The sequence below is a fragment of the Rissa tridactyla genome, chromosome 7 (genome assembly GCF_028500815.1).
Source record: "Rissa tridactyla isolate bRisTri1 chromosome 7, bRisTri1.patW.cur.20221130, whole genome shotgun sequence".
Lineage (NCBI taxonomy): Eukaryota > Metazoa > Chordata > Aves > Charadriiformes > Laridae > Rissa > Rissa tridactyla.
The window spans coordinates 1,984,549-1,991,286 of NC_071472.1; positions in this window are offsets into that span (position 1 = coordinate 1,984,549).

The window sequence follows — 6,738 nt, forward strand, 5'->3', positions numbered from 1 at the left end:
GTGAATACAGCACAAGGAGAGAAACAAAAGAAGGAGGAGGCTAGCTAAAAACAAATGAGTTTTCCATTTTTAAAACTTAGAAAATAGATTTAGAAAGGCTTTTCTCAATTTACGATAAAACGCTAGCTGGGTTTACAGCAACGGAGGGAATTCTGCAGTTTGAGCTCCCAGGACGGGTGATGGAAACACTGTTCCCAGACCACTTGTGAGATCTTGCCCTCCTCGGTGTCTCCTTGAATTTAAAATTATCTCTTTATGAGGTTAGAAACAGTTTGGCAACTTATTATTTTGTGCTCATAAATCCTTTTTCATCTGAGGATCTCAGAGTAGTTTATAAACATGAAGGAAGCCACAAACACCCATGCAGCGCCTCTCCTATCATACTTGTCCAACAAGTGGGTAATCACAAGCACGGCTTGCCCAGGTTTGCACAGGAGAGGAGGTTTCCTTGCAATTTGGGGAATTTCCTTTAAGTCCTACTGTGGCAGGTTTGAAATACATATGAAAAAAGCAGGACAGGAAAACTGAAGGAAATGTTTTCTTAAAGACAGCGTTAAAATGGGGAATTCAGGCACTTTTCCTCCCTTGCAGTGTTAATTGCAAACCATGCCCATATAGCGTTGGTGATCCTGGGGCAGGAGCGTCCTGGGGTCCCAGATGGGTACCAAACCCCCGCTCTTACAGCCAGAAGCACAAGAGCATCCTGCCCTGAGCGGGACGCACGCCTGGGAGCAAAGGGCGCTTCTGCTCCCCATCACTCCCAAAGGCACTGTTTAGAAGTTAACCCCGGAGGAAGCTGAATTCTCTAGAAAACACCCCAAAAGGCAAGCTGCTTGTGGCCCAAGGAGAGCCGGAGCAGGCATGCCCCTGCGAGGCCAGCTGCCAGCCTGGTCCTGGCCCCTGGATGGGAAGAGGCAGGCGCTTGCCGCTCCTCTGTCCCGCTCTTGCCGTCGGTCCCAGCGGCATCTCTCCAGTCTCCCTCCCCAGACGTGCCCCTCCAGCCGTCCTCCAGCCGGCACCCCCGCGGCAGAGCTTCGGGTGCCTCCGCTTCCAAACATGCCGTAGGTGCTGGGATCAGGGTGGGGACTGTGCAGTTCTTTATTTCAGCATCACCCGCTTTAATTGCCTTCTCATTAGGAAAAAAAAAATGGTATTTGATATTGTTTAGGAGAGGGAAAGAGTTGATGGAGCAACACTTGAAAATAGTAGAGGAAGTCCCACTTTTCGGGTAAAACTGTGACTTGCCAGCAGTATTAGAGAGCACTGTGCCGGGGCGAGAAGCGCTGCCCAGGGGAGTGGAGGGCAGCGGTGCTGCGGGCGTCCCGTGCCCTTGCCATGAGCCGGACACGGACATGGCCATGCTCCGTCCCCCGGCCCTGCTCCACAGACCACGGCAGGTCACGCTCAGGATCCTGCTGACCAGAGTGACTCTGGATTTGTAAATCATATCTGAAGGGCATAATCCAGTCCTTAATTTATTGATTTATTTTACTTCCCACCCCATCCATTTTTGGCACGTTTAATTTTAACCTGCGTTGCTCGTTACTTGCAGGGGTTAATTCTGTCAAGCTTGCTCATACGTCTCATGACCTCCCGAGTCTCTTTCGGAGGTGGTTCTGTTTTGGTTCGTTTAGGGGGGGGTTGTCGAAGAACTGGAACAGGACTGGCAGCACAAACCGGACGCGTTTTGTAATGGGAAATCAGCTGATTGCTGAGCGTTCATTAAGAGTACGCGATGGCGTAGGTGTCTGTGACACAGGGACTGTCTGGGGTGTAGCCGCGGTGCTCTGTCCTCTCCCCTGTTTGAACAGCCGTACAGGTGGCTGTATGTGTTCAGAACTAATTAAAAATGTACATTTGCATATTCTAGGCTGTCTTGTTAATTACATGCTTCGAGGCACGGTATGTCTGGATACTCAGCCTTGTGTTAGGATGAGTATCCTAAAAATAACGTGCCGTCTTGTTACCCAGCGCTGAGTGCTGACTATTTGCAGCCACAGCTCTGAAAAGCACAAGCCAGATTTTTAATTCTCAAAAATTATATATTTTGGGATATGCCAGTCGTGAAGGACTGTAAAGCTGGAGTTGTCCCAGTACAGTGAGCGCAATCCTGCCGACGGAGACGCAGACAGATCCAAATCTGGTCCCTGCAGAAAGAATCGCTTACACGCTGTCTGGGCGCACGCTGCTGCCGGATAACGAGATGCAAAGCAGCGTACCGGCATTTTTCATTCAGCGCATAAATGCTGGCAGTGAAAGGACATTGAACTTTGGAGCTGATGAGAGGAAGCATCTGATCCGAAATTTGGCTTGCACTGTGAAACAATGGGGGTGGCCCGACGGCCGCATTCCTCCCTGGCTGCAGTTACTCAGACGAGGGGAGGTGGCGGGAGGCCATATGGTGCCAAAGGGAGACAAATTGGTTGACAAAACCTGGGACCCTGCTTGAGTGTCTATGGCCATATGGGGTGGCACAGGAGCTCCCCACATGACCCACCACTGAACAAAACCACTGCTTTGAGGCAAACTTACTGGCTTACTGGAGCACTTATCCCACCCGCCAAAACACTCCTTTCCTCTCGCCTGCTGGCTGGAGGGGATGGGTGGGTAGGAAAGATGGTTCCAGAACAAGCCTGGTCCACCTGCCTCTGAAGTGCTGCCGTGAAAAAACAACAAACGGGCAGGAGCTGCTCCACCACAGCAAGCCCCACCGCAGAGAAGCTGCTCCACCAGGGTGAGCCCCAGCACAGAGGAGCTGCTCTACCACGGTGAGCATCAGCACAGAGGACCTGCTCCACCATGGTGAGCCCCAGCACAGAGGAGCTGCTCCACTATGGTGAACCCCAGCACAGAGGAGCTGCTCCACCACGGCGAGCCCCAGCACAGAGGAGCTGCTCCACCACGGTAAGCCCCAGCACAGAGGAGCTGCTCCACCACGGTAAGCCCCAGCACAGAGGAGCTGCTCCACCACAGCAAGCCCCATGGCAGAGAAGCTGCTCCACCATGGTGAGCCCCAGGACAGAGGAGCTGCTCTACCACAGTGAGCATCAGCACAGAGGAGCTGCTCCACTATGGTGAACCCCAGCACAGAGGAGCTGCTCCACCACGGTGAGCCCCAGCACAGAGGAGGAGGGGATGCCCCAGCTCCACATATTCTTGTGTGAGCTCCCCTCTCCCACAAGCACTACAGGCGCTGGGCATTCGCGTACCACTGCAGGGTGCTGTAAGCATCCCCAGAAGCCTACACCGCTGGGAGAACACCTCCCAAAGGCTTGTGGACCAAGACCTTAGACAGCATTAGACATGTCTTTGATGAATCTATGATTCTATGATTCTACTTCTTTGTAGAGTTCCCTACTGGAAACAGGGAGTCAAGAGCTGTGCCTGAAGGAGCTGCAACATTCCCATATAAAAACCTACAGCAAGCAGTGTACAGGGAAACGTCCAAGGGTCGGGTCTTCTGGCTGCTCCGGAAGGAGCTACCCATCCTGCTGGCGCAACTCTGCCCTGGGCCAGGCTGTTTTTGGAGGGAGATGCCAAGACCCCAGGGCAAGGTCCATTAACCTGGTCCTTAACTGCTGAAATTGTCTCTCTGCCTTTGGGTGACTGCTGGATGTAGATGCTGGGTGGGTGCTATGCATGAAGGAAGGGGGGAAAAGTGGGATGCGTCTGTTTTGGCTGCTTAATCTCCCTCCCTAATGTAAGAAAGTGGAATCCCACTGTGTAACAACAGGTAAAAGAAAATAAAATCTGTGATTAGAGAAATAAACACATTCCAGTCAACATCAACTTGTTTCCAAGCATGCTGCAAGAGCCACGCATGAAAAAGCATCGGAGATGCTTTTATGAGGAACCGAGCACTTGAGCTGAATAACAAAAGCCAAGGAAAACTTAACAATAATGAATTAAAGTCTTTAAACAGCAAAAGTGTGTTCCATTTAAGTGGCATCAGACTGTGTGTACAGTAAAATTTGTTATTAAAAACGCTGAAGCTTTTCCGTACTTGTTTAATGCAGCACCGTTTCTCATGCAAGGGCACGACGGACACGAAGTTTATTCATCAGCTGAGCAGAGAGATGTAAAAACGCAGAATATTAACACTTTAAAGAGCGTGCGTCTCACGAACTTCCTTCGTCACGAGCAACACTTAGCAGTAAAATCAGAAGAACTGAGGGGGAGAGAGTCCTCGTGTACGTCTTGAAATGCTTTATACAGAATTATTTTCAGCATTTCTGTTTAATCACTTTGTCTGCATGACTCCCACACAGAGCACAAGGGGAGAGAGTCCATTATAAAAAGAGGAAAGAAAATATTTCAGTAAACCACAAAGTAAACTAGAGGGCAGCTGGAGAAACAGAGAGAATCCAGTCAGATACAAAACAAAGCTAGAAGTTTTAGCAAGCTGCTTCTGTGGACCAGGAAAAAGCTTTCTGAGAATTACCTAAGTTTTCTAAAAGCAAACACTTAGGACAATATAAATTGTCTTTTAAAACATATTACAAAAGTTAAGGCTTGAAATTAAATAATACAACACATTGTTCCAAAAATAACAGGGAAGATCAGAGCTGGCGATGAGGAGGGGGAAGCATCAACTTCCTACAAAGCCCCAGGGACACATCACTGATACGGACACCAGTCTGCAGCTTCTCCTGGTGATGGGTACGTATCCGAGACACGGGGGCACGGACTGCTCCGTACTCGGGGATAAAGAGATTGCCAGATCCGGAGTCTGCAAAAACAGGTTTAGAAATAACTTTTTTTTTTTTCATACCTGTTTTTCCGTCCTCCTCTCTAGTGCTTCCTAGGAGCTCTCCTTAACGAAGAGTTCGTTCCTGCAGGACTCGGGATTGCCCTAATACTTTCTTTTCTTTTCCTTGGTCGTATTATTACTGGGGATTTTATTCTTTACTGTGGGACTTAGGTTTTTCCATTGGGAAATGTCCCGTGGCTTTGGCAGTGGTGTCACCTAGAGCAGAAGTTCTGCAGATACTTCTGGGCTCTATGTTCTACAGGTCTCAGCACGGGCGGTCCTGCTCAGTCCCTCATCGCTGGGAGGCACAACACATCTCAGATGCATTGTCCCACCACGACCAGACAAAAACCAGTGCAACGTACATGAAGATGTGTGACGTTTGGTTCAATACCAAGGTGACAAAAGCAACATTACAGGATCTGAAGAACTGCAGAAGCCCTCCATTTACTCGCATGTGCAGCTGCTGGGATTATTGCACCACATGTGATGCTGCAGAGGGGAAGGGCGCTGAAGTTAATAAAAGAGAAAACTCATTGTCCTGAATCACACAGAACTCATTACAATTTTCTGTTTCAGCCAGACAACATTAGTGTTTATTGCATTTCTGTACAAATTGATTCATCCTTCCTTTTTGAAGCAATTAAACAAATTAGTGCTATTTTTATTCGGTCTGATTCATTAAGTGAAATTGTAAGTTTCGATGTAATTAGTAAATTTAAGAGTGAGGGAAAGGCGCTCCATTTTGCCTTAAAAATCTGACAGAGTTCATTTCCAGCAGTCAGTTCAGGACGGGCAATGATGGCTGTGAACGTGGGACAACGGTGCCACCTGCAGACTGCCTCAAACCCGGGAAAATGGGAACAAAATGGGAAGTCCATCCGAGAGGCGAGACTGGCTACACAGCCAGGCAAGGGATCCGCTCATGCGATTTCATAATCAAACAAAACCACAGGACATTTGATAATAGTGTGACATTGCAGGCCCCAGATGATTTAAAAGAAATGCTTCCGATGTACAAAACGTTAAAGGAACATGAACTCTGCTATCATTTTTGAAGGAACATCAGTGTATTCTTCAAATAAACTTTATTTCCTCATAGGTAACCTAAAATTCCTTACAGAATATGCTAAAAATTATCTTTCACATGTGTAAGTGAAACTTCTGCCTTTAAGTTTTATACTTGCATGTCACAGCTGAGGAAAAAAATTGTGGCCCCACAAATTTGAGATGAGTGGGAAGAAAAGTATCACTGAATCATACAGAAATCTTTCAGGTATCTTATTCTCAGTACTTTCAAAGTCCTACCCTTCTAACAGAAATACAGCCACTGTAATGCTCACTTTTCCACAAGTTCTCTTGTTAAAGTCAAAAATAGGCTCTGACTAATGCGCTAATGCGTTGACACTGCCGTGATGATGACTAAGGCTCACGACTACTCTGAGACACGGCTCTAAAACGTATGACTCTGCGTATTCCAAAAACCACATGGCACTGGGTATGAAACTACTGACTCACCCCCCGCCCGGCCTGAGTTTATTTGAAGTCACAATACTCCTCAGAGAAAGCAGGTACACCGGGCAGCGGTGGAGCTCCTGCATTCCTGCAAGCAGCTGTTGATAGAATCACAGAACGGTTTGGGTTGGAAGGGACCTTTAAAGGCCATCTAGTCTAACCCCCTGCCATGGGCAGGGACATCTTCAGCTAGATCAGGTTGCTCACGAGTTCTGTCCTACCTGGCCTGGGATGTACTAAGAATGTATTTCTTGAGTGAACACTTCTCATAAATCACCCAGGTTAGAGAACAGAACTTGCTTGTATTTGATAAAAGATAAAGGAAGACACACGTTACAGCAGTGACGTGTAACATAATAAAACGTTCAGTACTTCAAAATCACGTTGATTTCCAGGTGGTTTTTTTTTCCCAAAAGTGGCTAAACAAGAAGCGTAAAACAGTCTCAGTGATGGCTGCCCAGAAGGCCAGGAGT